The 23,107-nt window shown below is 40.1% G+C and overlaps 1 protein-coding gene across 1 annotated transcript in view; it reads right to left on the reverse strand.

The window, feature by feature from the left end:
- Positions 1-16,228, reverse strand: part of ST6GAL2 (ST6 beta-galactoside alpha-2,6-sialyltransferase 2) — a 169,166-nt gene extending 152,938 nt beyond the window's left edge. The window contains exon 1 of the mRNA XM_058825438.1: positions 16,210-16,228. The gene's annotated coding sequence lies outside the window, so the exon portion shown is untranslated. The remainder of the gene's footprint in view (positions 1-16,209) is intronic.
- Positions 16,229-23,107: the final 6,879 nt, after the last annotated feature.

Genomic DNA, 23,107 nt, shown 5'->3' on the forward strand with positions numbered 1-23,107 from the left:
CAGGCTTGGGCAAAGTAAGCAAGACTAGGAACAGAAAAGCAGAACACTGAGTTATAAATGGCAAAATCCCAGAAGCTAAACTCAAGGAGGGGCAGAAATTGAAACACTAACACAATATGAAAACAGGAATGCCATTTAAATCAACAATGTAAAGGGGCAGTCTGCTATGGTAACATGGGAAACTTTTCTAGCTCTCTCTTTGTCTTTAAAGGGTTTTGTTTCTCTGCATACAAGGAAATTGCATGCTTTCTTGAATAGGATTCCTTGCTATGATGCTATTCCAGTTACATCCTTGAAGCAAAGTTTGTACTAAAGCATAAGCCAATTACAGTGTAGAAACTGAAGAAATCTGGGCCATATAGGGTGCATATAGGAACTATTTCCTCCAGTGTAATAACATTTTCTGTCCAAGGCATGTTTCAAAGCTTATGTCCGCAGCAAGATAACAATACTGCAAATTTAGTAGGTATGCTATCTAATCTCCAGCTGAAGTGACAACCATAAACAAAAAAAAAAAAATTACCCCTGACAACAGGCTGACACTACTGGCACATCAGTCAGCTCTGATATGCTGATCACAGGGCCCACTGATCAGTTTCAATATCCTGCCAGGAGCTGATGTATTTGTACAAAACCATTCAAATATGTTCCCTTCTTTCTGCACAAGCTGGATGCTGTTAGGCAGCAGCTTCTCTTCCCCAGTCCCCCTCCTCCTCAAGGAATATCTGGCATGCAGAGGTGCATAAGGCCTGGTCTGGTTGTCACTTCTCATATCCTGGTGCTAGGGCCATCATGAGAGGAACTCATCTGGAAGAAATTACTCTTCAGGGGCTGCTGTGTTTTGCATTGTTTTGAATTGCTAAGGTAAAAATATTTGGATAAGGCTGTTCCTGTCGTCTCTCTGAGCTCCATATATCTTATTTCAGGTACCACAAGCAGAGCTGGCTAAGTAAGCACCAAGTGCAGCATCTGCTGGGCTCTCTGGAGAGGTGTAGCCTGAACAGGCTCCCTCTCTAGGAAAGAGCCTTAGGGAAGCTTGGGGTTACCCCAGCTAAGTCTCCTCCTGGAACTGCCTTGGGGCAAGTGCTGCCCATGATGGGGTTGCTTGATTGCTGTCTATACAGAGTGCATATCAGTCAAGAAAATTTCCTGCCCTGACAGCAGGCACTAGAGTAAGTATGTAATATAAATTGTGCAAATTACAGACTTTAAATAAGAGCTTTAAAGGGCAATGAGAAACGTCACCATAGTCAAGCCAATGTGTTTCAGATTAGTTTTAATAAGCAGAGAAGATATAAGGAAGGGACAGGGATATTTTTCAAAAAAAATCTTTTGAGGATTAAGGAGTGAATCATAGAGTCATTTAGGTTCAAAAATACCTAGATTTGTTTAAAAAAATCGAATTACAAGGAGAACCAAACCTAGTAACTTGGAAATCCTATAACATTGACAAGCACCACATGAAACTATATTAAACATTCTCATAAAAGGTAATGTGCTCTTCCTGCACAGTGTACAGGAGCTGAGCATGAAGACTTTGAGCTGGATCATCTCTAGAGCACAACACCGGGGGAAAATAAATTATGACCTTTTGGGCTCCTTTTATATCCCAGTTTGTTTTTTCTTCACACCCTCGATTATCTCCACCTTATATTTTTATTTGCACCTCATCTTTCATCCTTTACCCATCTTTCATCATTTACCCATCTTTCATGCTTCTAGACTTCAAATAATCACTTTTAAGAGGAGAGCTCCTTGATAGGATGACTGCATTGCCGATTTTCAACAGATTTCATGTGCCATCCTCTGACACACCTAATCCTAGTTTCTAGCAGAAAAGGGATGCTAGGTGTCCAAGGCAGTGGCACAGATCAGGTATGACAATTTTTATATTGGTTGTGCCTTCTTGCTACCTTACTGTCCATTTCCTTGAATTCCTGTCTCCTCCCATTCAGTCTTCTCTGAATTGTCTCCTTTTTCAATCTCTCAGTTCAGTTTAATTTCTCACTTCTATTTTCTTTTCCTCTATTCCATCTTTCAAATACACACAATCGTTATATTTTTGCTGCTATTACCAATAGCCTAATGATGATTAACTTGTATTTAATTTTACATTGTTGGATGTAATTTTCATTATGCTGTTGAGAGAAGTGAATGCACTGAGTCTCATAATCACTGTCCATGAGCAGAGCAGAGCAGAGCATTTCAGGAATCAATGCTTGTCCCAGGCATGCACTTCCCCACACATCCATTTCCTGCCACAACCCATGTTTATCAGCTTTCAGGGCATCCTGAAATTTGTCTGATAGGAGGGTATCATCCTTTGCAGAAAAACTTATTAGCATATTTACTTTCACTTTCTAGGCATAAAATGTTTACTAACAGCATTCTGATATTTCAGATTACCAATATCTTTTGCACATCTACTATACCAGTTACTGACAAGCAACTGAGTTCCCCTAATGATGATTATTCTGGGACACAAACACATTGTTTTCTAAACTATATTTTCTCAGCCTTTATCCCAGCCCTCCTCAGTCTGAGAAGTTGAAAATCACATTGCTTTTAGCAAATGAAGGACACAATTTCTTTCGTGTTTTGATGAATGTGAAGGATCCACAAGTTCTTATGCCTTTTGCTGTCCAAGCCACAATGGAGCTTGACCTGAGGATCCAGATTGTGGAAAGAAAATAACACATGACTGGAAGGAAAAGAGCACAAAAATAGCATCAGAAGAAAGCTTTTCACTTTGCATTTTCTTGGGCTGTGTATGTCTCCAGTAAATAGAAGTGGCACAGTGGCAGACAGCTCAGGCTCTCCCTGGCCAGCCAAACAGAAATTAATAGGAATTTCTGTGTTGAGTGAGGATATTGGGAAAATCATGTGTCCATATAGAAACAGCAGAACCAAGGGAAAGGCAGCCATAAGTCATGGATTAATTCATGTCAAGTGGGTTACTATGAACCAGTGTCTGAGGAAATGGAGTTGAACATGCTTTACTGGGACACCACAGCTGGGAGCAGTGGGAATATCTGGGAAATGCTCCCCAGTACACAGGCCCCAAATGTGCAGCACTGGCATTCAGGGCCACAAGCCGAGACAGATCCCAGCAGGATCCAAATGGTGCTCAAACAACACGGGACCATTCAGGGGAGAAGTCTGCATGTTACATAGGTAAAAGCTCCTACATGAGGTGACTTTCCATGCTCTACAAGCAATCAAATGAGGGCTACTCCTGAAAAAAAAAGCCTAAAAAGGACATTCTGAATTTTTCCATGGGCTGTCCAGGAAAAACAGGAAAACTTAAATACCAATGTAGGCATCTATGTAACTACCAGCAGTTTTAACACAGTCTGTGCCCTACTGGGTGCCATTTGGGGAAGATTGGGCACAACTGTCCGGCCACTGGTTGCCCTACTTAACTTACTTAAATCAGAAAATATTGTCATGCACCTGTGTCTTTTGGGGGAAGCCAGCACTGCTCTGCTGCTTATTGCACATTGCACCAGGCTGTTTGCCATTTTTTCACAGAACTTATCTATCTTGTGACATTTCTTTCCAGCATAAAGATTTGGAAGATTTGGTTTTGTTTTTGTTTTTTTTTTTTTTTTTTTTTTTTTTTTTTGCTAAATCAGTATCTGTGGTCTGCCTTCTGCTAGCTTGTTTAATAGGTTTCTTTTTGAAACAAACAGAGAAAAAAAGTGTGTGTAGGTATAGTACAACAAAATGCATCAATTAATTTAGGAATGGGACTTTTCTTCTTTACAGAAGACAGCAGGCCTCTCTATTCTTCTAGTATATGTCTAAGTGGAAGAAGCTCCAGATAGCTGATGACTAGATTTGGTTGCTAAAAAGTGTCTATCCTTTAACATTTGCAAATTCATCATTTTCAGGCAGAGTTATATTCCTAAAGACCTATGACTGTCTTATTTGTGACAACATGGAAAATGAAAGACGTACGTAGAAAACTCATATGTGATTGTATTATCAATAATTTCATTGTGTTCTTTGAATATTTCTAAGCTTACAAAACATGAGGATTTCAGAGCAAGAAATTTTTTGGCTGCAACTTTTCAGTAAACCTATTACAGTAGCAAACCCAGCAGTTTGCACTGTATGCTTGAAGAACATTGTATCTTAACATGTTAAGAATGCCCTTTGGATGGAAAAAAAAGGCCATTTATGAGCACCTTACTTACTAAAAGCATTTTTGCTCTTCATTTCTCTTTCATACTTATATTGTAACTAAAAAATTGTAATCCTGAAGTGTGTCATCTTTTCCCCTATTTTACACAGAAATTCTCTCACAATTCAAGGCTAAGAAGGACATTCAGGCAATGACTGAAAGAGAATAGTATAAAAATGCACACTGATTTGGATTTTCAGAACTGATTAGAAGTTTAGGTACTAGCAATTTATGTGCTGTTTCCAGTTTATTAAAAGTTAAAATTTATTAGCACTTGAAAAGTACCATGTTAATCAAGGTAAATTAACTAATCTGATTCCTTGATTGCTAGACAGTTTACCATTTCAGAGGTACTTTAAACAAAACTAGTTTAGGAAACATTTTCTGACAGCAGATCAGCTAAAACTATTACTTGCACTGGGGAAAGATAATTTTTTCTTTCATGCTTTTTCATATGTAAATTCTCATATGTTTTCAGTAAATAACTATTCCATATTGCTCCAGTGGATATTTATTTCCTTTTCTTGCACTTTCCACTTCAATACTTCATTATATTCATCCTGATAAATATTCTGTGTGCTACCACCCTGCCTGCTACTCCAGCACAGTACAGAGGAATAATTCATGGACTACAATAGAGAAACCTAAGCCTGCCACACCAATTAGAAACAGTTCCAGCAGGACTGATAGTCTAACAAATCTAGCATCAGACTCACTTCTGAGTGCATATTTTATGTTTTAGAGATATGTATATAGTTTTAAATGGATAGACTCAGGAACACTATTCTTACTTAAGGGTGAAATTCAGACACACAGAAAAAATGCACTAAGTCAAGCTAAATGAATTTTCATTTTATCCCACAAGAGGTGGTGGAGAGGAAAGCAAATCTTCATTGTCTGTGAGAGTGCTTCAACTCTGATGATGGTGGGTGAAGTCTACCCTAAACTCGAGCCCTGTGGCCCCTTCAACAGCATTTTCTCCCGAGCAGCCCACATTCATTTGGGGAGGGGATCATCTCAGGTGAAGTTAGCACGGAGAACATGGGGCTGCACAGGTTAAGGTATCACCTCTCAGTTATCTACACACACTGGAGATGCTGGGCTGAAGTCTGCTTCATCCTTTGCTCAGTTCTCCGACTCCAGAAGAAGGTTCTGCATGAATAAAAGTATGTAACAGAGAATTGCACAAGCAGTCTGTGTGCCAGGCTAGAGCTCCTTACGTGACAATATAAATTCTTGTCTGCAGCCCACGACACCTCCAAGAACAGAGACCGTGGTTTCTGCCAAACCCTCCTGGCAATGCTGGCACCAGTGCTTTGTGCTGTTTAAGCCAGATGCTTCTTATTTAAGAAAGTTATTGGAAACATATAACATAACTAAGAAACTGATAGTATCTGTGCTCATATCTAGCCAAGCTGTACAGAACTCAAGGCTGGTTTCCTTTAGGAGTGGGCTGAAATTCCTGATTTTCTGAAGCAGATAGTAAATGAAGTTGGGGGACTAGAATTAACTTAGGAGAGGAGATGTGGCTGTGAGGTTGTTCATCAAGTGAAACCTTTAAGGGGGATGTGACACTAGAGTGAAAGTCTCCTGCTGGGAGGGAGGAAGCAGAACTGACAGGCATAAGGAAGGAGGATATATATGGATAAGAAATTATTTTAAATCCTGAAGTATTTATGTATTTCTATTTGCCCTTTGTATATTATCCTATCTGTTCTTGCTCAATGGTTCAGATATCGCTAAAAATATGTAGATCTATGCAAATCTGCAGACACCTGGCTTGTGTTCGGGTGATATTGCCAGTAATGCAGAAAGCTTGGTTAGAAAAGTTAAAAACTAATAGCAATAGATTGGTGTACCCACAATCCCTACATTTCTACTTTTCTTTCCTCTCTTGTTTGTGAAAGACTGTCTGCCTTGCCTGTCTTTCTTCAGATCTTTTCCATTTCTAGTGAGAAGATGTCTAGTGTGAAAATCCTCCCTCTGCTTTTACATATCCTTTGCTGTCCACAACATTCAATAGTGTTGATATGGTTTTGGCAAGATGTAATTTTTGTTTTATACCTTTTTAAATCCTGTTCTTTCCAGACTGTCTCTCTTTCCCTTGAGAAGTCTTCCAGTCTATAAAAAGGAATGTAGTCCTTTAAAAATCCAAAACACAAACAAAACAACAACCTTGAGAATTAGGTTTTGGGAAAGTAAAAAATATGTGCAGTGTGATAACTAAGCATGGGCAGCTATGCTGTGTGGCAGAGATTGCATGCTGGATGTTTTTCTTATGCTCATACTGATTGTAGTTATCTTTCCAGTTTCTCACGGCTCATAAATTATACACCCCTGCAAACCCTGCCAGTTGGAATTCAGAATTTTGTCCCTTTACCACTGGGAGAAATTGAACAATTAATGAAGCAGTGACAACTGGTGCATCCTCCCTTCATGGGGAGACAGGGACAAAACACATCCAATGTGGATGCAAAATTCAGTTACTAATACCTCCTCGTGAAATTCCTTAGGCCTAAATCTGAAAGAAGAACAACCTGCTTTAATATTCTATTTCAAAATGTTTTTGCAAAAAAAAGCAGGAAAAATAGGATGATGAGGAAGCCATCCTGCTCTCCTGTTCCCCTGGGTGACAAACATAACCAGAGCTTTTGCTGTTCTCTGTTTTTTGTTACAGCCACGCTCCAGAGACACATGCTCCGTGCTGCTGTAAATACACTGCTTCGAATGTCAGACCTGATTTACTCTGTTTTTTGGAAAGAGAACAAAGAGAGTCAGTTCTTGAACCCAATAATGACAATAAACAGCAGTTGTTTGGAAATAGCCCAGGCAAGGGACTAAATAAAGAGAGTGCTGCTTCTGCAGTTAACTATTATCCATACTATTCCTACTAGCTGTTACTCATAGTGTAAGCACTTCCATAGGCATTAACAGTGTCACAGCTTGTCAAAAAGTAGTCTTATGAGCCAAGCCTTGAAGAACAAAACACTTGTGTGTCCTAAATTTCCACTGTAGTGACGATAAATGCTGTGGTTTAATCCCAGCCGGCAGCAAAGCACCACATTACTGCCTCTGACACAGCCTCCTCCCTGCCCCCAGGGGGAGAAGAACTGGAACAGAAAGGTAAACCTCATGGGATGAGATAAAAATACTTAATAATTGAAACATAATTATAATTATAAATATGTTAATAATATTAATAATTGTAATAATAAGGAGAGGGAGAAAGAATAACAAGGAGAGGGAGAAAGAATAACAGGACACAAGAGACAAAAGCAATGCACAATACCATTGCTCACCTTCCACTGACTAATACCCATCCCATCCCTGAGCAGAGGTGGCTCCTACTGGGTAATTCCTCCATTTTAGGTACTGGACATGATGCTCTATGATGTGAAATACTCCTTTGGCCAGTTTGGGTCAGCAGGACAAACTATCCTCTCTCCTGGCTTTTTGTGCAGCTCCTCATTGACAGAGCATGAGATGCTGAAAAATCCTTGACTAAGGATAAGCACTACTTTACAACTGTCAGAACACCTGTGTGTTATCAGCACTATCCTCATACTGAATCCAAAACACAGCACAGTAGTACCAGCTACTACAGATTAAAGAAACTGTCCCAGCCAAATTCAGGATAATAAGAAATGTGTCTGTCCTGAAACAAAAATGGTAAAACCAAACATGATCTGCTAACTTGGATGTCACATTTTCTAGCAGAGTTCTTTTTGGATGCATTTGTGTGGCATAACACAGGGTTTTGTGAGGTTATCCAGGCTAGTGTGGATTCTGGAAGCAGCATGGTGCTGTTCAGAAAGTCTCCATCGAGGTGAACATACCCTCCTATTGCAGCTATGTTGCTTTCAGCAACTCAGTATTGCGCCTTATTGCTAAACCTAGAAATCCATATTTAGAGTTTAGTACTTTTACTTATATAGACCCATATAGATATGTCTCAGATGCCTATGTTTGGATTCCTGTTTTTAAAAACCTTGCCTGCAAGGTTTTGCTCCAAAAATTGAATGCTAGTCAAACTATCCTATCTAAACATGTTAAAATAGTCTTACTCCTGTAAATATGCAAGGCATCATGCAACTCACTGTTTTCAAACAGATTACATCCTATATAAAAGGGGGGGCGTACTCTACAAAAACACGAGGCAACTGCAATAAATTAAAGTGAAAGTTAAATGTTGTCTAAATTCTTATGCATGGAGCTCCGTCACACTTCTGCTTTCTGCATCTCCTTCTTCTGTGATTATTCAAAGCTTGTACCTTCCTAGGAATGAAAACATCAGCCCCAAAACGGAAAATTTCATGGAAGCAACTTTAATGGTGACATCTTCTGAGTGCCCTCTTGTCACTAGCAGTATAATTTTTTCACATGATGTGTACATAATTTTCTACGATGTCTGAACAATGCAACACAGTCAACAATCATGTTCCTGTTAATTGACAGATCTTCACTTTTATAACTGTTCTCAATAAAAAATCACAGCTGATGCTGTCAGGTTAAGAATCTCACAGCATGAATTTGGAGCCAAGTCAAACACAAATTACCCTGTGTTCACACTGGTAACTCCTTTTTTGTTGCTGTTTGTTTGTTTGTTTTTTCTGGATCTGTGAAATAAGAGCTTTGAATTTGTTCTGATATGTTGCTGTTTATTGCCTGTACTGGGCCACCAATTTCTGAACCACTTGACTTGAGAATCTGTGCTGTGAGTAAAGTCCCTCTTCTTGCTTCTGGCCCTGCCTTGCTGCTGTCTGGACTCTAGGCACTGCAAACCAAAATGCCACCAGAGACACCAAAGAAAAATGCTTTCTTCTTGGCAGCTCTTTCTTTGTCAAACAACAGTAGTGCTAACTTCACCATATCACCTTTTCATGTATACAGTTTTCATGCTTTCTACAAAAATTCTATTTCCTTTAGTTCAGAGTTACCCTTAGCTGCCTGGCCCAAAGCACTGCATCTATTGCAGTCTGATGGCTCAGGGCAGGGATGGCAAAGAAAATCACCTCCATCATCTTAATTTCACACCACCCCCCCTGCAAACTTCTGTGTGTTTCAGCAGGTCTGGTTCTCTCACTGGTATCAAACATGGTTTCTGTGTCTCTGGAGGCATGTCTGCCACATAAGCTGATCCCACAGCTCTCACCTTATGCTTAATGCAAATCCCAGCCTGTGGAAAGCAGTGCCTTGTTTCACCCACACTGCCAAGCCCCACTGGGGAAGGTGGGAGACACAGAACTGTTGCCTCTTGCTTTGCACTACAGGCTGCTCTTGGCTCCATGGAACTCCCAGGTTCTGCTGCTGCAAAAGGGAGTCTGAATATGAGTGGGACCTGCCTTCAGCTTTCCTGTGGCTCAGATAAGTGTCTCACTGGGACACAGAACCAAGGTGTACTGGCCCAAAGCAGCACGTGTCAGCATCCTTGTTGTCTGGGCCAGTCCTGTTCCCCTGTGAAGTCACTGGGCTCTCAGTGAGGCACTGCCCCTGGCTCTTGGTGTGGGTGTGCTGTCCCACACACCCAGCCTTCACAGATTCTCTGGCTTCAGCAGCCTCCAGGTGCCTGATACATTTAAAACAGTACCCAGGATTTAGCAAGACATTAGGCTGATGGTTCAACTAAACAAAGCTCATCTCACCTCACTGTGAACCAGTCTGCCAAACAAGCAATTAGAACAAAAAGAACCTCATTATTTTTATTTAGTTTTAATGCTCAAGCCTGTCCCTTGATCCTTTGAATTATAAAGCAATTGTGGAGCTTTATGGAACTGTACCTACCATGGAGCCTTTAATGACCTACTTCTGAGCACCCTTCATGATAATCTGTCTAGATTATCCCACACCAAGTTCCATCTTGAAGTAGCAGGAATTCCTAGCCTTCCCATGAGGTCTATCAGGATGCTTCAATGAACCTTTCTGAGCTTCTGATGCTAGAAATATTTGTCACGGGGAAAAAAATGAGCTTCAAGAAGCTGCCACTCCTATTTTACTGTTCTTTCAGGAGGCAGGGGGAGAGAAATGGTGTTTGTGGCACTTCTCTTTATCTCTGTGGAGCATCTATTTCCAGAGATTGTTTTGGCTAAGGATTTCTTGCAGCTGATTTCCAAAACCAAAATTAACAAATTAGATTTTGGTCCTTTCCCTCTAATAAATTTCACACAAACATGGCTCAAATGCCTTAGATGTATTTGCTCCTTGAGTTTGTAAATATCTTTTTGAAGAACATTAGAGTTCTTTAATTTTGTTTGGGTTTGGGATTTGGGCTTGGGTTGTTTTTTTTCAGTCCCTCATTTCATTTCATTGTTCAAACCTTGTTATCTGCAGCCTTACCATAGGAGGTTTTTTCTCACCTCTACTGAGATAGGCATATCTAATGTTTTCTTGTTGGTTGGTTGGTTAGACAGATTGGCCTCCATCATGTAATGGATAGTGAGTGCCTGGAAACAGCCTCCATGCACTCGTTAATGAGTGGAAACACAGGAATTTGAACTACTAATACCATTTGTTCTGCAAGTAACAGGGCATCTGTATTATCTGCATTCCATATTTAAGTGAATGGTGCTGGCATTGCAGGATGATGGGTTAAAGGTAGTATTGTTTTTCCTCTTAAATTCCCTTAAAAACACTTTCCCTCTTCCCTCCTTTCCCCCACCCCAAGAATAGAAGGCTTGGATATACTTGCTAATGGATCTTGTCCATGACCTCAGATGTGTTGATACGATGATGCTGTAGCTAGAACAGCAGGAGTAGACAAAGCTTGTGAGTGCTGGATACCAATGTACCACTCTGATTCTAAATGGGTCTGTACTAAATACAGAGGGATTGTTTGCTGTGGAAAACAAAGCTAAAGAGTCATTCTGTCACTGAAAATAATTTGAAAATATATTCAAAATACGTTGAAAATGTACTGCTGTAACCAGCTTTGCTTTCTGTCATATGCTCTTTTTCCAGTTGGACAGCTTTCACCCTTCTTTGTTCATTCTAAGATGAGCCATCTTCTCCAGCCCTCTTCAAACCACCAAGAAGCAACTCAAAGTTTGTCTGAAAATCCAGATGGAAGATTACAAAATCGACATATCTTAAATGAGATGGATGAGTAATGCAGCTTACTTGTCTAAATCACTCAGCAATCCAAATTACATGCCACATGGTATTCCTTAAGCTAGTCAAGAACAGTTTCCTTTTTTTTTTTTTTAATTAATTCAGTCTAAATGCCTTTAATAACTTCAGAGCTGAAAAGAAAGAGCACTGCTGTAAACAGTATTTTGGTTTCATCTGACCTTTGCATTATGAGATCAGCTTTTAAGATACATTATCTGGAAATATGATGGTCCTTAATTTTTTCCTCAAACACATCTGGCTAATGGATCTTGTCTATATTGATATTGAGAGATATTGAGCTAGAAAAATATGCTCAGGAAATTCAAAGGGGATCTTTAGTGAAAGTAAAGCAGTGCATTGTATCTGCATTGCATCTATAGTGCCTTGGAAAGCATATTTTAGTGGTACTTCTCAATGAGCATAGCAGAACAAATGTTTGCCTGCTTTGCACACCATTCTCATAAAGAAATAAAATTGTCATTTTTAAATCTAACATTGCATCTACTTATAATTTCTAAAGTTATGTTCTTCAATATGCTAGCAGAAAAATACTGATCCTATAAGCTTCAGCAACATCAGGTAACATCTGTGGGGAGTTTAATCAATAAATAAGCTCTCTTCTGTTGTCAAGCATTTTCACCATCAAATGACTTTGTATAATGCTGTGAAAGTGGTCAACTATGCTGTGACACTAAAGAGAAAAGGAAATTTGCTGTCTCAAAGCATAGGGAAAGGAGAATGACAGGTTATAATTATTTCCCTGGAGACTCACCAGTGGCTTTGTGGATAACCTTGGAGGTAAGAGCTGATGCCTCCTGGGATCTGATCTTAGAAGCACTCAACAGGGACACTTGGACCCTGCAACAGGAAGCAACCTGACACCAGACGTGCCCCCAAAAGAGGACTGAAGCAGCAATTTCAGCAAATGGGACTGCCAGATTTCCTGCATGTAGGGAAAAGACGTGAGTGCTTTGTAACATGCCAGAATCTGGGTGCTTGCTCTGATAGTAAGCTCTGGGGAGCTGTTTGGATCTCTAGCAAGAAGACAGCAGCTTGGAAAAAACCTCTTGGGAGTTATGTTCTGTGCTGAGCCTTGGCTTGAGTCACCTTATTGACCTCTGATTGGATGCATCTAAAAGACAACAAGAGTTATGAGATGGAGGGATCTGGATTTATCTTGAGGCATTTTACAACAATTCTGTTAGAAATATAATTCTGTTAGAACTAACTGAAGGAGACCTTTTGCATCACACTATCTGAGTTTTCTTTTTAGGACCGTCATCATAAACTAGGCTTTTAGTTGAGCTATAGAGGTGGTCAGTTTTATTCTGTCTTTCTCAGCATAAAAAAAGATTTCCAGTAAAGTTTCTGTGTTGTTTTTTCACACTAATATTTTTACTCTTCTCCCTGTCCTGTGTTGTGACTATTTTAACTTGTATTGTCCCCTCATTGTGCTCCCAGTAGAGAACAAGAGAAGAAAGGATGTAGAGCAGCTGTTCTGTACAGGTTCCCTGTCCCCTGAAACAGCGCTTGTTTACTCTGTGCTGCCCCGACAACCAGGTTTAATGCCTCTGGGGTGGATGGAATTAATCACAGATCAGTTCACTGACCGTTTTTACTTCAGCTGAGAGATGGTTTCTGGCTCTTTAAAGGGGGCAGAGTACACCCTTTAAATTTTGTTGAAATATATTTTAATATAAATATACTAAATAAGAAGATAAGAGCATGCAGTACACCAAAATCTGCTCCTGTTTCACACAGCCTGTTACAGCCAAATGCATCAACTTTTGTTTGGGACACAAACACAGCAGGATTGTGGAGTGGTGTTTTGATTGTTCTACACTGAAGGTGCCAGCTGTCAGAGATGTGAGTGGGTTTCTGGACAGAAAGAGAATTCTTCAAGAATATGCTTTGTTAGGGCACTTGTCAGCTCATCACAGATCCACCTTATCGAGTCAGCTGTCAGAACCAAACACTTACTGCAGTCAGTTGTGGGCAGCTGATAGAACTGTCAAAGAAATTGGTATTTCTCAGTATTCTTGATATAATTGCCACATACATTCCCAGACACCGATTCCAGAAATGATATGCTGAGTCTTTTCTTCAAACACTTGGATGAAGACATTATAGTATTTATTGAGAGGATCAGCTGTAGATGGGGGAACAGAAGTTTTCTGAGACTGCTGCACCAGTCCTGGAAAGTGTCTGGAGTCTGCAGGTGCTTCTGTGCCCTGTACTCTGAGGGAAATGTTCCCCAGTACCACTGGCACCATCCAGCTGTCTGAGGCTGATGCTAAGAATATCAGCTGGTGGTATGTGGGGAGAATTCTTCCAAAGGAGCACCTAAAGGCAGCAGGCAGGACCTGTGTAGGTGCTGCCTGTGTAGGTATTGTGCATATAAAGCACAGCCTCTCTCCCCAGTATGCTGCATAAGCACAGAAGACAGATAAAGGGTGCATAGGTAGAAGGAGAGGAAGAAATATTTTCTCTTTTTTGCAGATGAGGAGACATCCAATCTGGAGGTCTGAACACTAGCCAGTGAACATGAGGGTCAGAGTCCCAAAAAAGGAATTGTTTCCCAATGTTTCCCATTTTCCAGTAGCATTGTTTAAGACGTTCATGAAGAGAAAGGAACAGTGTTGCATGTGAATGGAAATTCCTAGGTGTTGTGGCAATGTATTAAAACACATTGCATTTGACTACTTGTCAAGTACAAAATGCAAGTGGCTAATGCTGCAGTCGAATGCATTTTTTCAAGAAGTCAGCTGCTTTCTTATTGCATTTATAAAATATATCTCCATGGAATTATGTTTTCTGAGACATGAATCAACACAACATATGTTACAGTGCTTCAGCTTTGTTTTCATAATGAAAAGAAGCTGCTTTAATAGCATCTGTTATAGTGCTAGGAACGTATCCTGCCACAGATTCTCCATGTAAAAAAACACCAATTGCAAGTCAAAGAACTCAGATCCAGGTTTAAAGGAATGGGATGTGATTATGCCTGCTATTACCTAGTTATCTGTTCTGCTCTTCTTCATTTCTATAAATATTTAGCAGAGTTAACACAGAAATGCAGTAAAGGAAACACTCAATCTCAGTATTATTTCTGGATATAGACCAGCAAGGAATTTTTTCTTCTTTAAATTAGCAAGGAATTTTGACTGCAAAGTCCTATTCAAATAATTTTTTTTTCCTTTAGGATGGTAGCTTTCCTTTGCTGCAGTCATCTTCTAAAATATACATTATAGATTATCTTCCTTTGAGAAAATAGTGAAAGGAAAACTTGCTGTACTGGGACTTGGTAAACTGCCTCTAATCTAATTTATATTACAGGGTACCAATTACTGGGGAATTCATATACTACTAAATGTCACTTCCAGTCTTTTCCTAGCAATGACAAAAACAATTTGTGATTCATTCTAATCACTAGAAGGCCACACATAATTCCCCTCATAACTGCAAGATTATGGCTTTTCAAGGTCCTTTCACCCTTCCCACTGCCCTGCAGTAAAAGAAAATAACAGTTGTTTGGATTTTGAGTTGTTTCTCTGGGCCCAGAAACTAAAAGGCAGTGACAGAACTTTTGAATAGTTTTCTCTCCTTTTCACCCTGCCAAAGTGCAAGGAGTTACAAAAAAATGAATAGTTATGATCAGAAGATTGCACTAGGCTTTTACACATGCTAAATAATCTGGCTGTACTTAATATTTCATATTTCCATGTAGCCTGATAGACATAAATGTGTGCAACGAGTGGAGATGTGATATTTGTTTCAAAGAGCATTGGTCTAAATCAGAGCCATGGAGATTTCCCAGGGAAAGGGGAAAGATGGAAGATGTCTAAGTACAGCAGTGAGGGCTTTTAGGGTAATAAACTTAAAAGCAGAGACACCAGTCTCTGCTTCCTTGGTTTGGTTTTGCAATTCTTATAAACAGAATTGTAGTCAAGTAATGCAAACAAAAGTCACAGCTGGCACAGGGAATACTCTTTGAAAATCCCTGTTTGTTCAGTTGACAATGATATATAGATCTTTATGCTTTAGTGATGGATATTGAAATGCCTGGATTGATAAGTTTTGCTATATATAAAAATAGATAGGGGAAATATAAAACTTTGACATATAAAAGGATGATAAACCAGAAATATAATTTAAAAGAACTCTGCCAGTGCTTGAGTGTCTGGCATTTTCTGCTTCATGAATTGTAATCTTTGTGATGGGGGGCAGGGAGAAGAGCTCATTTTCACTCAGAGAAGCAACAGAGAGAATTTCTGATGAAAACCCAGGTTGTCTTGAAGGCACATTTAGATCTCCCTGGCTCATACTGTCAGGGTCTGAAGATCTTTTTATCAGCAAGATCTTAAGACCATGCCTGGTGATCCTCCAGGAACAACTCCCCTAGGGCTGCTAGGGAGGATGGAGTAAGGCTCTGCCAGGTGACACATGATGGCTGCAGGGTGACAGTCAGATCAGCCCGAGCACAGGCAAGGCCTCCTGCCCACCCCTGACCAGGGATCTGCTCCTGTATGGATGTGTGGGCACACAGCCACAAGGAGGGTGGCCTTGTCTGTGAGACAGGTCATCCCTTCTACAGCAAGACACAAATAGTTCCTGCCTTCCCACATTTCTGTGAGAAGGGGGTAGGCAGATTTCTTGTGACATGAGTGAGGGTCTGCAGAGCATACACTGCCCATGATAAACACAGATTTTGCCTATCAGAAAAGATGCTTTCCTCATTTTTTTTCTTGTGCTGAGTTGCATCACCCTCACGGAGCAAACTTCCAATAGGCAGAAAGGTCATGGCATCTGGTCCCTGGCGAAATGTCCCCAGTATTTCTCCACCATCCTGATCTGATATTAAGATGTTTTTTAGAACATCCTGCCATGCTGATAGCAAACAGACAGCACAGTTCACTTACTAAAATGAGTGTGATCAAGGCTGAATTTGACACAAGGATGTGGCATTGAGCTGGAGAGCTACCTGTTCCTGCTCTTCTTCAGACTGGAATTCTTCTAATTGAGCTGTTTCTTCTCCTTCATACATCCAAGCAGATGTTGAAAGCAAAATAAACTTAGAAAAGAGAACACTCAGTTGTACTCAAGAGTATTCCAGCAGAGATTTATGTAGTTAATGGATGAAAACACAAAAGAACCCCAACAACAGCCAGACCCCAAACATCTTCTTCACTTATCACTTTCTTCCCCCTGGAAATTATTATTCTCAATATTGAACTCCAGTATCATACTTAATGTACTAAGCAGCCCAGGTGATTATGCAATTTTGACAACATTTTAATTTATTGATGAACTAATGTTGACTCTGACAACCTGGAACATGAGACATTCTCCTACTTGCAATTTCCACTGCTACTTGTTACATCAACTCACTTATCAATCCCCTAGTCCTTCGCATCCCTTTCCATGATTCCCCTTCACCATAACATAAAATGACTGAGTTTCAGGAAGCAACATCTATTCTGTGCTTGGCTAATCTCAGTTTTAATATTTGCTTGAAAGTTGTCCCTTAATAAACATTGAAATCTTTTGGAAAGGGAAAATCTGTCAGTATCACTCTTTTGACCTATAGAAAAGATGTAAATTTACTCATACAGACTGGAAAGACATCACTGCAGACCTGAAATCTAATCCTTTGAGCTATCATGTTTGCTCAGTAGCAAAGGAAATAATGTCTAGGGACACTGAGTGGCAGTTTCACATCATGGGTAAATGTTTTCTAAATACAAGGAGCAGGTTACCCCCATAGTTACAAGTACAGCTGTGTCACCTGTGTGTGATCCGACAGACAGCTGTAGCCAACAGAGGTGTGGACTGGACAGACAGTAACAAATGAGCCAGTGGCCTCATGCCCAGCTAGTCAGGCTGTCATCTCTTGTAGATTGGATTTATCCATCAGGGGACTGAGTAGCTGAGTTTCAGTTCAGAGGCAGTCATTCTGTTAATGCTCTGTGCTGCCTGACAAAAACCTCAGCCTGTCCCTGCTTAACTCATTCCTACTTTTCAAATCAACACACAGCCAGGTCCAAGGTACTGGGATTCTCAAATAACAGCATTATTTCAGTCTCTTGTTTCAAATGCCACTGCTCAGCTGGGGCAAGGAGAGTTGTGACCTGACCTCTCCAGTGGCCTCTATAATTTTCTGTGGAGTTCAATGAGCTTGACTCATAGGATCAAGGCAAAGAAGAAGAGTGTCGGGGAATGCTTTTTGCTAATGAAAGGACCTACCTGAAGAGTGCTACTTTTCATGTGGATGACTAATAAAACATGTGATGCAAGTGCAAACATCAGCATCTTGAGCAGCAAATGTGCATCTCCCAGCTTTTTGAACTTTTTGTGAGCATAGCAAGTCTGTACAATCAACACCAGAAACATGCACAAGAATATAAATGCAAGTAAAAAGCACACGTTATCTCCTCTTTAGCTTCAGCTCTCATCCCTCTTCTGATAAAAGTTCTACATTTCAAATGTCATCACTCTGCAAGAAGATACAGTTTCTTCTTTCTGAGCCTATTAACACATTCAACACAATCAAAAAGACGAGATGGGGGAAAGGACAACAAGAGAAAAATGGTAGGGGTAAACAAAACAAAGCAACACACAACCACTTTTCTGGCAGTTCTGAGAAGCATTTACTAATCTTATCTTATGTAGAAAAATTCTGCTCTCTTTCAGGCATTCCTGAATGCACTTAGCATTGCTTTTGAGCACGCAAAACATTCCTCATGATTGCCTTCACATCCCAGCAATCCACAGAAGATTTTACACATTTATTACACAAAATCCTTGAAATCTAATGGATCTTAAGCTGCACATGGGTTCTGAGTATCCCCAGAGCTCCCTGCCACCCCCCCATCCTGCCTTTTGCTGAGTTAATCCGCAGCTCTGTCGGCTGAGGGGACTTACCAAGGGCTTTCCGCTGGGAGGAAGCAGTTTGGAGCTCACACACACTGGAATAGCTGCTACCCAGTAATGAAGCAGGAGCTGAGAAGTCTCACTCTTTCAGCAGCTATTCAGGTAGTGCTGCCAGCTTTCTCCAGCTCTCTGCATACACACACGGGGCGGGGGGGTAGGGAGGGGAGGGAGTGGGAAGGGGGGGAGACAGGGAGAGGCACAATAAACTCTGACTATAATGATGAGAGCTCCTTTCTACAAATTGTAGCAGCAAGAGATCCCTTCAGCAGCCTTTTCAGCATGATCTCTTTAAAAAGGAGTCCCTTGCAAAAAATTGCATCCTTCCTACTCTCTTTCACTGTAAGAAAAATTAAAGCCAGCTCTCACAGAGATTTAGTCATTGATGTATCATAGAGAGGTTATTGTTGATCAGAGCTTTATTTTTTTATTTTTTTTATGATGAAAGTTTTATTATAAAATCTAGCCTAGCTTGCAGTCAAAAAGAGACCTGACTTTGCTCTTTATAAGGAACAATCTCCCAGGAAAGCAGTTTAGATCAATAATTTCATGAATTTAATGACTGTATTTATGAAAGAAAGCATCCAGGCTAAGCAATTCACTAACTGAAAAGGTAACAGTTTAGTAAATACACATCTTTGCCTTTTTGTACCTGCATACACCATTAAAGGAAAAATGCAATGCTACATGTAAATTCATGGAAGGATTTACAATGGAATATTATTGCATTTGGCAAAGGGATCTGAAAGATTTAAAAAAGCTTAATCTCCAAGACAGATTCTTTCTTTAAAGTTCTTCAGAATCCTATTCTTTAGAATCCTTGTTCTTTGAAGCCTTAAAATTATTTATCTTGTCATTACTCCTGATGTCACCTTTGATAAAATGAGATAAAAAATATCCTCTTCCTAAGTAAAAGAGAGAAGTGTTCTTCAATATTTCCCACCATCAATCCATCTCTCTTTCTCCCACATGATCACCCATACACTCACCTACACACATGCACAACACAATAGCAAATGTAACAACTGGGGAGCTGAAATCCTACACTTCCTTCAATCTACCAGCAGCCTGATTCCCCAGAAAGCAGTGGCTTTGTCCAGGTCTTGGTACATTTCAAATGACTACAGAGTCATCTGTAAAGCAGTTGAAGAAAAGGGTGAAAAAATATAAGTAGGATGTATGAATCTGACTTTGTCCCCATGAGCAACACAGGGAGCACCAGTGAGCCAGCTTGGCAGAGCCCCCGTGTGACAATGACTTTAAGGACTATTAGTTGGTATCACCATTCAGATGCACCTTGAAACAAGGATGGAAATGGGAAGAAAAGAAGAGAAAATAATTGACAGAAACCTATTTAAAAAAAATCAGTCACAACTGACATTTGCCTTATTGATAGTTCTATCCAAAATATGTTAGTGCTCTGCAACATTCCATGAAAGCCTTGTTCAGCCTGCTAACATTTTTCAGGGGATGTTTTCAAACACAGCTGCCTCATTATTAATCTCCAAAACATGTACTTAATATTTACTTTTAATCAAAGACAAATAATTTTCGGGCCTGGTAAGTTTATTAGGAAATCATAAAACATGAAGTGTACAGAGAGAAGCTTCTTCCAAGGCTTTGACTTGTCTCAGTAGAAGAAGATGAAAAGATGGAAATTTCTGTTCTTTGTTGCTCCTGCCTCCCTGATGCTCAGAGTGGATTAGGCAGCAGGTGGTAAATACAACCTTGTGTTTAAGCTGCAGACTAACACTGTCTGCCACCTCTTGGTCCTAAAGGAGCCCCAGTGCAGATGGCCACAAAGGCATGTGGGATCATCAGTGGCATAGACAGAGGCAGCCATGACTTTCAAGACTTGGTTTTTCTTGGTATAAAAAGGAGGGACTATTGGTGACCTATAGACCATACATTGCAACATCCTACTGGTTGTTCATTCGCTGTGGAAGTTCACAAAAAAGCCTCACAAAACACATTCTTCATCTGTCTATTCATCCTCTGGAGAGGTTAGTCAGGAGATTGGCAAGCTACCATGTTTGAAATGTCAGAGGACTTCTGCCAAGGTGAGAGCAGTTTTGCCCCAGTACTGTTGGGGATCCCTGATCCCTGTCAGCATCCTCTCTCCCATCACAAGCACCCTTACTGCAGGACCTGGGGGGCCTGAGGCACCCTCACTGCACTCCCACAGCTGGCATGTCCGTGCTCCAGCAGCAGGATGGAGCGTGGCTTGGGCAAGAGCTGCAGGTATCTGCTGTAGGCAGAGCCTCCCCGCCTTGTGAGCTGCGCTAGCTGCAGGTGCAGGTTTTGAAAAGATTGTTTCTAGAAACTAGAAGCAGGCAGTGGCAACGTACTTTAGGAGGGCAACCCCAATAGCTGACATGTGAGATCTTTCTGCATTAAAAACAAACTGTCCAGCCCTTTAGCTATTCTTCCATCCGGGCTTGCTAATGAGAAGGTTCACAGAAGAATGGAAACAGAGTTCAAAAAACACCTCTTACCATCATGATAGGAGGGTTCTGCTCTTAGGGGATTAGATTAATTTAATCAGATCTGTGGGTTGTCACTAGTGAGTGCATGCAACTTACACTTTAATGAAAAAAGATTATTTTTTGCAGTGCAAGAATCTGGGAGAACTCTTCCACAAATTACAGTTCTACAACTTGGAAAGAACTAACAAATCTTCTGTGACCTGTGAATCTAATTGTATTGTGCAAAGAGTGTTTCCTTCAGGGCTCTTTCCCTGATACATGTATCTATTTGCCATTCTTCTTTGACATAAACCAATTTCTGTGGTTTGCTTGTCAATAAATATCCTTAATTTTTAATGAGTAATACTAAAGTCATTGACCTCCAGTAGAAGCAGGTTCTTAAAGAAATACCTCTCATTTTCTCCGAGATGTGCAACATTTTGCTTGAAATACACCTCTGGACTAAAATATGCATTTAATATACTGGAGAATGAGGGTGATACCTGGGTTTGTTTTATTTCTTGCATGGATTCTGCTCTCCATCAGTATCAACTACAAGTTTTACACACTGGTATCCTGCTTACTGTCTGAAAAGAATAGACTTTGTCAGTCAGTTTGGACTGGGCACTGAGTGATTCCAGCAAGTTCTAATAACATTTTTTTCTTTGTCTCTTCTTCTTCTTACCCTTTCCATGATTTATTGAGCAGAATGGTTTCACTAAGGAAGGAGGTATTAGTGCATACTTTATAATGATGTCAGAATTATCCCAGTGTCAGTACTACTAATACAGGAGAATCAATATCAGTTTTACAATGAAAAGAAATCTGGATGATCTGATATATGGAAGCACATAAATCGTGCATGCATGCAGCTTCTGCCTCATGAGTGACACCACACTAGCTGAGATAAAACTGATTTCTGAAGACATAACTATCCCCTTTCATTCCTCCCTCACAAAATTCTAATCATTTTACAGGGCAAAGATACAGACACAGCCTTTCAGACAGTGATTTTTATGTGTGCTAGATTGCCAGAATTAAGCATGTACATCTTAATATCACAGGTGCAAGATTTCGCCCCATTGATTAAAAGAATCAATTCCTTGATTCATGGAAAATTCATGAATGGGAGGAGTGAAATTTCTGTGATAAAGCCTATATTCTGTTCTCATTTACATCCAGGTAAACCTAATTCCAATGTTTTGCATCAATACTAACTGTGATCTGCAACACAATATTAATCAAGGTAGTGTTGTTAAATCTACTATAGCATGTAAAAAGCCTGCAAATTCTATCTGAGATAGAGATTCTCTCTGACATAGAGATTTAGCACCTGTGAATATTGATGTGTGTCTTTTATAAAGTTACATAGAATCAGCAGGAACTTCTGCAATGTCATTACAGAACCCAAACCTCAAGGTCAAGCTGTAAAACCCTCAGGGTTTCTAAGCCACTGAAATTTTGAATTCATTATTCTGAGGAGGCTGTTTCTCCTTAAATAGAAGTAGTTGCTAGTGAGTGACAATTCTTTGGAATTGTGTATCAGCAATAACGCATTGCTTGTGTCAGCTGAAGAGAAAGATAATTCACAGTAATGTTTATTAACTAATTAGGATTACATAATGTTTTGTAATCCAGGATGAGCTGGGGAGAAAACTGTTTATAAAACTTTTGTGACTGTTTTTTCTCTTTTTAAAATAAAACAAATAAATTAATTTTTATTTACTTCTATAGAACCTGAGATGTTGAGTTGAAGTTATGTTCTATTGAGGGCTTTATGGAGTGTTCATAGTAAGGAAGGTTCTAGGCAGATCCATGCAGAAGCTCAGTCTCACTCACTATCCTGTAGTGGAGGGCTTCTATCCCTACATTTTCTACCCTTGCTGATTGAAAGAGATGAAATATCAACACTGGTTAAGCCCTCAGCATATGTAAAACTGCTGGTGTCTGCTACAAAGCCACAAAGCTGAGTTAGGGCAACCCAACTGAAAGCTCACCAGTAACTTAAAGTAACTTTAAACAGCATTTTTGTGCTTTTATTTACATTTGAGGAGTTTTGATGACCATCACCACCTATTGAATCTGAGGAAACAAAAAAGCAGTTTGCATAGTAATTGCCATTGTGTGGCATATTGAAAGACCTGAGAAGTAGAAAAGAAGGACTTTAGGAAACTAATACCAGGGGCAGACTTGCCCTGGGAAGGTGACAGCTAGCAGAACATCTCTATGAATCATGGAGAAACAGCAGCACAAACAGGTGAGGTGGGTGTAAAAGTGGTCGCTGCTGAGTCCAGTGTTTTTCCAGCAAATTTTTAATTCCCCATGTTTTGATCTAGCAGGAAGTCATCACGGAGCATGGCTTTCTTTATCACTCTCTGCATTTTGAACGTGTCAGAAAATTTCAGTCCCGGCCATTAGAGCATTT

This window comes from Ammospiza caudacuta, chromosome 2, assembly GCF_027887145.1.
Source record: "Ammospiza caudacuta isolate bAmmCau1 chromosome 2, bAmmCau1.pri, whole genome shotgun sequence".
Classification (NCBI taxonomy): domain Eukaryota; kingdom Metazoa; phylum Chordata; class Aves; order Passeriformes; family Passerellidae; genus Ammospiza; species Ammospiza caudacuta.